At 45.0% G+C, this 9,652-nt stretch overlaps 1 protein-coding gene across 3 annotated transcripts in view; it reads right to left on the bottom strand.

The window, feature by feature from the left end:
- The window catches only part of GPR22 (G protein-coupled receptor 22), a 183,553-nt gene that overhangs the window by 72,404 nt on the left and 101,497 nt on the right, over positions 1–9,652 (bottom strand). Inside the window, exon 1 of one of the 3 annotated variants that reach the window (XM_085895314.1) lies at positions 4,283–4,428. The exons of the other annotated variants lie outside the window; for them this stretch is intronic. The gene's annotated coding sequence lies outside the window, so the exon portion shown is untranslated. Of the gene's footprint in view, positions 1–4,282; positions 4,429–9,652 lie in introns of those variants that run through there. 3 annotated transcript variants of the gene reach the window in all.

Below are 9,652 nucleotides of genomic sequence, written 5' to 3'. Positions count from 1 at the left end.
GGGGTCTTCCACCCCTTGCCCAGGAATCCTGTGCACCCGAAAGTGAGGCTTGCTTTTTTTTTTTTTTTTTTTATTTTACATGCGCAGCACCAGCGCGGCAACTCACAGCTCGCGCACTTTGCACCTGCCCGTGACATCATGCAGCTGCACGTGTACCTCGTCCCTCCTTGGACGGTACCATCCGGCAGGGATACCCCTCCTGCCGGATTCCAACCCCACGTGCAGCCATGGCGTCACCGTGCGCATAAAAAAAAACACAAGCCCCACGTCTCGAGGGGTTCCCCACGCGAACACATGTGCTTTGCCCGTTGGAGCTTAACACACACGATCGCGTGGAGAACCCGTCCGGTCCAAATCCGTAATCCTGCCTAAACTTTGTCCGTCCGCGGGATCGGCAAATCCACCGCTGGCGTTTCCTTACCGGGACTTCACTCTCGCAAGCGAGCACGTGGGGGCCTCGTGCGTTGCACAGCACGGACCTCGTGCTCACTGCTGGGTGAACCCGGCACGGTCCCCGAAACAACTACAGCCGCTACTCGGCTTCCTTTCCTCTGTCGCCGTCGTCATCGCCATTCAACCCACGCACACCTGCGTGTTACGACGCTCATACACCACACCATTAAACTCACACCGGGAGACGCGGCTGCATGTTCACACATGCCGACCGACATCTCCCTTACACACAACGACCTTGCACATGCTGTCTCTCTCACACTCGGCCGCTCACTCACGCATGCCATTTCCCTTGCACACGTGGCTCCACTCACTCGCGGCCTTTCACTCACTCGTGCCATTTCCCTCACACAAACCATACTACTCACACACGCGGGGGAACTCATCCGCGGTGCCTCACTCATACACCGTGCTTCACTCACACACGCGGGGGAACTCATCCACGGTGCCTCACTCATACACGCGGGGGCACTCATCCGCGGTGCCTCATCCACACACGGCGTGCTGGGAAGCACGCCCTTCTGCACACTTACCACCACACCACTCACATACGGGGTCGCTTCCACACACGGGGTCTTTGTCACCCACCCGGTCGCTCTCACACACGCCCTTGCACCCACGCTATGCGTGCGTTGCAGCACGCATTTCACCACACTCGTGAACACACACCTCGACACCACACACACCGGGACAACCACACTGGGGATTTGTGTCCCCACAAGGGTCTCCGGGGCCTCTATACCCCCCAAGCTCTCCGTGCACCTGTTCGCAGCACTCCTCCTCTCAACCTCGCAAAGCACGACCGAACTCACCTGGTCGTGACTCGCCTCAAGGGGGCATACTCCCTCCCCTCGTTCCTGGAGGAGGCCATCCAACTGCTCGCACCGGGTCTCTACCCAGTCCGTGAGCTCACCCCATTATCCTCCACTACCTCCGTGTGTGTGTGTGTGCGTCACTTACCCCGTCTTCATCGTGTAGTCTTCCCTCTATCGTTCCCATCTCCCGTGTCTCTGCCAACTCAGTCACCTCTTCACCCTTTACCTCCCTTGTCTCAACTATTATTTCCGTCTCTTCCCTTGTTATCTCCCTCGTGCTTGTACTTACCTGCTTGTACTTGTACTCTCTTCCCTTGTACTTACAGAGATATCTCACCTAAGGGACCTGAATGGTGGTTTGCGAATTTCGTCAACCACAACAATATATGTATATATATATATATATATATATATATATATATATATATATATATATATATATATATATATATATATATATATCTAACCTGAGAAACACATTCGTGACTTACCTGTATTCATCAGCGCAATTTTTTTTTGGGTTACTTTGACTTGATTAATCGAGATTGAGATGTGGACAAAAGAAAATATACGACGTAAAAACCCGGCCGGAAGTCCAACAGAAGCATTGTAAGGGGGCACACGCCTGCTCTGTATGGCTGTGCAGTTCGACTTTCCCATGCAGTTTTTGATACTGTGTTGTCATTGCCCTCCAGCTCCAACTGATGATTTAAAATAAATATAAATCTGTGCTCAGTTCCTTTTTATATATACGTGTTTGGTTCTGACTTTTATTTTACAGTATAAATTCAGTCAGAGCACAAAATATATTTGGCCAACCTCCCCCACCATCCTCCCCCCAGCACAATTCACCCTGACCCCCCCCTCCCCCGCTCCACCATTCCCACCATCACCCCCACTAATCCACACCCACCACCCCCCCTTCCCTCACTCCCGAAGAAAGTCGGCATTGTAAAAGATGCCGAAACCTCTGCAGCAACATGTATATACTTATCAACATTTTGCATTGATTACAAAATAACATGATCCACACTGGTATGTTTAAGAAATGTTTGATTTTGCGTTACGATTCATAATGGTATAACCGCTTTGATTGATTTAACTCCACTTTTCTTTTTCCAAACTTGCTTTGAATTGCAAATCAAAATTGTAATCCCATTTACTTTGTACTTTGGTTTATTGTTTACATAATTTGATTGTATTGTTCTGTATAATTTTGTGTTTTCATTATGGCGTGGCAAACAACAAGCAAATTGCTTCTCAGGATTGATGCCATCTTCTGTTAAAGTTTTCTATTGTATTTGAAGGAGGAATTAAATCTTGATTGATGATGATTAGGATTATCAAGGCGAAGGAGAAGGCAGCATGAGCTGAGTGAGGGGCAATAGGGGAATTAAACAAAAAATGAATGTATTTTATACAAGCAGGGTACCTGTCACTGATGGCCTTGTCGACGTCTCACCTCAAATGAGTGGATATTGGTAGAAAAGGGAATTCAGTGTAAATATTCAGTGTGCAGATGGTGCAGTTGGTGGAGCTGGTGACCTTGGCAACCTCGTTCTATTCCACCAGCAAAGATTTCCAATCCATGCTGGTTGTACCTCTGAAGTACTACTTGGGAGTGAGGTAATATTACGAAAGCTTGGCTGGGAAACTAATTCAGGCACATTTTGGGTCTACCGCCTGTTGGAAGATCACCAAATTTCTTTCCATGCCAACCGACCACCTACAGACACCTATCCCTCTCTACATTGCTTCTTCAGTCCCCAACTTGCCGCCGAGCTCTCTATACTCCCTATAGCTTCGCTTTTGACAATTTCCATTCAGTATTTCTCACAGCATTTCATTCTGATTCCCCATTCAATGATCCATCGATTGGTCGTTTCAGCTTCACTTTTCCACATTGGTCTCACTTTGGGATATCAGTTTTGATTCGTCATTGCAACTTGTGATGCAACGCAAATTGTGCATGAAAAACATCGTCAAAAATGATTTTCAGGGGAATCTTTTTCGATATTCTAAAGGCTGGAGTGAGGCCTAAAGTATTTTAAAAGTCTTAAATGGGTCTAAACGTCTAAAAAGGTCTAAGAGCGAAAGAGCAAAAGCGGTTTGAGGTGTCGAAATAGTCTGAAATTGTCCAAAGGGTACTAAAAGGTCTATAGGTTTGAAAAGGGTCAACGATGGTCTACACATCTAAAAAGGGTCTAAATAGGTATTGAAAGGTCTCAGGGGTGTAAAGGGTCTAAATGGGGTCAACAGGCTGTAAAGGGTGTAAAAGAGTGAAGTTGTCATAAAGAAATTACTTCATGTTCGTAAATAAATTAACTCTGGAGTGCAACACTGCAATAATGGGCCAAATGACCTCCTCATGACTGTTTAAAACACCCATTTAGGTACATCGTGGTTAAAAATCTGATTGTAGAAAGTTTTGTCATGAATTAACTTTGGGAGCTCAAAGCAGTAAGGTCACCAGCAAAAACACATTTTAGTTATATATATATATATATATATATATATATATATATATATATATATATATATATATATATATATATATATATATATATATATATATATATATATATATATATATATACAACCTATTTTACTGCTGCAGCCTCTTCTTCCTCTTCTTAGGGAGGCGGCATCACTTTTTTTTCCATCGACCAGCTTACAGAGAGATCTCTCAGCAAAGCCATGGCTAATGGAGAAATGCTAAATCAGAACCTCATTCAAGGTTATGGGAATGCTCACCAAGAAACATTCAAGAAGTCCTTTTACAGCTCGTTTTAAATATGTAACGAAAAATATCGTGACATAATGGCTTTGGAGACACCTCCCAACCCCCTGTAAGTGTAAAACCCAATAACGTTTGGACACACATCCACCCGTAACAAACTCCAAACCACAACCCCCATGCTTTCCATACGTCATTTTTGAATGGCCTCTCAGATAAGACATCGATAAGAGGTCAGAGATATCGATAATATTGTAAGAAATGAAATATATCTCACCTGTGATTGAATATCTCTGTGGTAGTGACCAGAAACCATTTGAAAATCAAAAGAATTAATGGTTGCCAAGGTTACCAGCTCCACCCACCACAATATTTCATCACTGAAATTTTACATTGAATTCCCATTTGTACCAACAATACCAACATTTGAGGTGAGACATCAACAATGAAATGAATCAAACATCTTCGATCAATTTACAATCAAAAAAATCAAATCACGATGTTAACTTAGTTTTTTTTTAAAACTATACGATACATGTATATTTGAGGTGTATATTTGGTGAAGTTAGCTAAGATGGCAATCATTTTTCTACAAACTCTTTTCACCCTTGAGAGTTCCATCTTTAGATGAGTAGTAAAATTATCTTTAAATTGATGTGGATTGTATTTGTACTCTGTTCGGGTTTTTTTTTTTAATGATTCACGCATTTGAGAGGTCACGTGACTCCTCCTTTGCCAATTTTACCGATCACAGTAAGGTCTTAATTGACGGTTATTTTTTTTACATTTTATACCATATTTGATGATTCGAAGTTACCACCTCACCAAATATATCAGGATCTGGGTTAAAATCCAAAAGAAAATGGGCTTTTTATGAAGAAATATATATTATGAAGATCTACCCTTGCTGAGATGGTGGCAGGTGGCAGCTCGGGTGATTATAATTTATGAATTGTGAGAAAAAGACTGTTTAAAACCCCTATTTAGGTGCACCGTGGTAAACAATGTGATCCTACAAAGTTTTGTGGCGAATAACCCAAGGATCTCAGAAGAGTAGGGTCACAAACAAACAAACAAACATTTTGTGTATATATATATATATATATATATATATATATATATATATATATATATATATATATATATATATATATATATATATATATATATATGAGAAATTTTTTTTGTGAGTCATCAAGAATTAATTGAAGCGGATGCTTGCCAACCAACCATGAATGTACACGTGCAGTAAAAAAAAAAAAATTCTCCCTCTGTGGAATTATTACCTCTGCCACCGAAGGTGGACAGAGGTTATACTTTAACCCCAATATGTATATCTGTCTGTTTGTCGTGTCTGTGGGGAGGATATCTCAAAACGTTCTGGACAGATTATGATGAAACTTGATGGACAGGTAGGGTGTGTGACAAGAACAAATTGATTCGATTTTGGTGAAGATCCAGACCCAGATACTACATACTACAACTTTTTTAATCACCTCTGCCACAAAAGTTGAATGGAGGTTATGTTTTCACCCCTGTCTGTCTGTATTTTTGTCTGTTTGTCTGTGAGCAGGATATCTCAAAACTTTGTGCACGGATTCAGACAAAACTTGGTCGACATGTTGGGTGTGTGACATGGATAAATCGATTCCATTTGGGTGAAGATCAGATCCGGATACTACAATTTTTAAGTGATTCTTCACCATTGAGAGATGGGGCAAAAACGATATACTCTATATCATGATATTTCAAAAAGTTTTGGACGAGTTATTTTTTTTTTTTTTTTTTTTTTTTTTTTTTTTTTTGTATACCTTGGTCGAGGCTCGTATGAGAGCTAACACACAACTCACAGCAAGGAGGCATGAGACAAGAGGGGCAGGAGTGGAAGGGACAAAACATTGGGGAACAGACACAGGTGAACTGTGGAAGGGAGAGGGATAGGGGATGGGACGGGGAACATGGCGAGGGGAAGATGGACATTAAAGGGACTTTCAGGAAGGAAAGCAGGAGAATTGAAGGAAGTGGGCTTGGGGTGGATTATCGGGGGTAGAAAAGATCGAGGATTTGGATGGGGGAAGATAAGAGGTGGTGGTGAACAGCTGTTTTGAAAGCCTGAAGGGAAGAATGGGAAAGAATAGAGTGAGGAAGTTTATTCCAAAGGCGGGAAAAAGAGGAATGAAAGAGTGAAGATGAGCAGTGATTCGTGATTTTGGTAGTTTTACCAGAAGGGGTTGTTGGCGGACCTTGAGCGCCTGTGGAAATGTGGTTGGGACAAATCGCAGAGAGAGCAGGGGGCAAGGCTGGAGAGGAGTCGGTAGAAGACAGAAAGACCACCGACCAACCTGCGGTGATTGAGTGAGAGGCCCAAAGACTCAGCTTCATTGCGGGAGATGCCAATGATCTTAAAAGCCCTGGTTTCGACAGCGTGAAGTCGAGAAAGGTGGGGAGGCAGGAGCACCAGCCCAGAGGGAGAGCAGTACTCCATCAGGCTACGGACAAAAGCTTTGTAAGTGGTCAGGAGCTCAAGAGGGCCGAGGAAGGACTTTGCACGACGGAGGATTCCCAGTCGGCGACTGGCTTTTGAGGCAAGGTTGGAAATGTGACTTTCCCAGGAAAGGTCATGGCAGATAGTGAGACCCAGAAGCTTGAAAGAAAAGACTTCTTCCAGAGGATTGTTGAGAAAGTGGATGGGGGGGTTTTGTAAACGGTCCTTTCGAAGAGACATAGTGAGAGTGTGAGATTTGTCTGGATTGAAAGACATGTTCCACGTGTTGGACCAGTTTGTGATTTTATCCAGATCTGCAGTGAGCGAAGAAGCTGCTGCTTGCCGGTCTGAGGGATGACAGATGGTACGGCAGAGGGTTGAGTCATCGGCAAAGAGAAATAGAGGATTTTCCAGAGAGTCCGAGAGATCATTGATGAAAACCAGAAAGAGAACAGGGCCCAGAACGCTACCTTGAGGAACTCCAGCCTGCACAGGAAGAGGGGATGAAAGAACTCCATTTAGGGCCCCACGTTGACTGCGACAGGAGAGGAAGTCTGCGAGCCATGAGTGGAGATGGCCTTGAATACCATGGGCAGAGAGTTTGGTGAGTAGGGCAGGGTGCCAGACTGTGTCAAAAGCACGTGATATGTCCAGGGATACGGCTCGGATTTCCTGTCTGGCATTGAGGACCTCCATCCATTGATGGGAGAGCAGTAGCAGCATATCTAGGGTAGAGTGACCTGGTCTGAAACCAAATTGATGATTGGAAATCAAGCCATTGGAGAAGAGGAAGGATTTCATGTCTGAAGCGATGATGGATTCCATAACCTTGCTGATGATTGGGAGAAGGCTGATTGGTCTGTAGTTACAGGGATCTGTTTTTGCACCTTTTTTATGCAGGGCAGTGATGTTAGCAGATTTCCAAGCAGATGGCAGATGACCTTGGGAAAATGAGAGGGTGAATAGAACAGAGAGAGGGTGAGCAAGAGCAGAAGAGCAGGCTTTGAGGACACGTGGGCTGATGCCGTCTGGACCGGTTGCAGAATCTGACTCGAGGTTTGAAAGCAAGCTCTCCACCTTGTCAGGAGAAAAGGATACAGAGTCCAGGGACAGTTGGGTGCGACTGGGTAAAGTGGGTAGAGATAGTGATGGGTTTGGGACACAAGATTTAGCTGCAAACACCGAGTTTAGACATTCAGCTTTATCACGTGTGGAATCAGCAGTGCGGCCATTTGAGGTAAGGGGAGGGATGGAGGAGGGAACATACACCAGAAACAGATTTGATTAAACGCCACCAGGATTTTGAGGAGGGAGAGAGGTTTGAGAGTTCAGACTTGAGATGAGAAAGATGTTGTTTTCTGGCTCTCCTGAGGGTAGCTACACACTTGTTCCGAGCTTTGTGGAAAGAACTGAGATTGCCCTCAGTTGGGTTTGCTTTCCATGAGGCAAAGGCAAGTTGTTTCAGGACAACTGCCTCGCCACAAGCTTCAGTAAACCAAGGGCGGGAGGAAGGGTAAGACAACTGAACACGAGAGGGGATAAATCTGTGCATGAGGGAGAGCAAGTTTCTTTGAAAGAATTCCCAGGATGAGTTGATGTTTGAGAAAGTAGTGATAGGAGACCAGTCTGTAAGTTTGATGGCTGCTCGGAGACCCTGCCAGTCGGCAGGTGAAATGCCAGACTCGACGGCGGTGAGGTGGTTCTCTGATAACAGCCAGAGAGATGTCCACTTTAACAAGGACGTGGTCAGAAGAACCAATTGGAGCGAAGGAAGAGCAGCAGATATTGTCAGGAAATTTGTCAAAATCAGATCCAGAAGAGATGGAGTACCATTGGTTGAGATCCGGGTCGGGAAGTTGACCGATTGAGTCAGTCCCAATGAGTCACAGAAAGCTTTGCTGATGTCCATGGCAGGTGAGAGAGGTACCCACACCTAGCCAACTGGCGTGATGACAATTGAAGTCGCCACAAAAGAGGAAGAGAGAGTTTGGATGAGAAGATAGAAGATGGTCCATGTTTTCGGAGAGTGAGGTGTAGATGGAGTCATCACTGTTCGGTGGACGGTACAGTACACATATAAACATGAGGTGGGAGTGGAGGAAGCCGAAGCCAGAGGTATTCCTGGGGTGTGGGGGAGTGAGAGCAGTGCAGGGAGAGTGAGGAATAGAGTCTTTGATGAAGAGAGCAACACCTCCACCAGGACGAGGCTCAGGTCTGTCATACCGTAAGAGGGAGTAACCAGGGAGAGATACTTGGGAGTCAGACACGTCTTGGGAGAGGAAAGTTTCTGTTAGGCAGATAATGTCTGGTTTGTCAGTGGAAACCTGCATGGAAAGATCTGAAAGGTTTGAGCGAAGGCCCCGGATATTTGAGGTCCACACTTTTAATGAAGAGGTAGGGGAGGAGGCTTTTGGTGCAGGAGTTGGAGGGGCGGGGGAGGGTCGGACGAGGGACAAGGGGGAGGTAAGGAGGGTTGCTGAAGGAGTGTGGGTGTATTGCAGAATAGCGAGGGAGGGGGCCGAATGAGGAGGAGAAAAGGCTCTGTGGTGCTGTGAGAGAGAGGGGGACAAGAGACAAGGAAGATGGCAGTTGAGGATTTGAGGAGGTGGGGTGAAGAGATGGAGGTGAGAGGGCAGTGGAGGGAGGCAGGTTGGTGGATGAGAGGGGGGCAACAGAGAAGGAAGAGTGAGGGGGATGAAAGGTGGGAGAAAGGTGAGGGGGGAATTTTGAAAGAGGTGAGAGGGAGGCTTGGAGGGAGAAGAGTGGGATGGTTGCTTTGAGAGTGAGAGTGAGGGGTGAGGGGGTGAGTTGGCACTGAAGTTGGAAAAAAGAATGGTTGATGGAAAGCGAGCATCCATGGCAAACTGTGGTTTTTAAAAGTTTTAGGTCAGAGATACGATTTAACACAATTCTTGATGGATGCAATGAAAGGCGATTCAGAGCATGGAGAGAAGAAGCGCTGTAATAGTTGGATTTTTTAGGCAAGGAATGAAGGAGAGGTCGAAATGAGAGCAGTCTGTTAAAATAGCAGAAGAGTAGTGCATTGTGAAACAGTAAAGAGTACCACATGTGTGAGAGAGGAAGATGAAGCATTATAAGATCGTTTTTGTTGTTAATATTAATGTATGAGAGAGTTCAACAGATTAGGTCATGGAAGTGTAG

This window comes from Eptatretus burgeri, chromosome 9 (assembly GCF_056783735.1).
Source record: "Eptatretus burgeri isolate ZD-2024b chromosome 9, Ebu_testis_v1, whole genome shotgun sequence".
Classification (NCBI taxonomy): Eukaryota; Metazoa; Chordata; class Myxini; order Myxiniformes; family Myxinidae; genus Eptatretus; species Eptatretus burgeri.
Note: the sequence above shows the minus strand (reverse complement) of the source record. Positions and strands in the feature narration are given on the sequence as shown.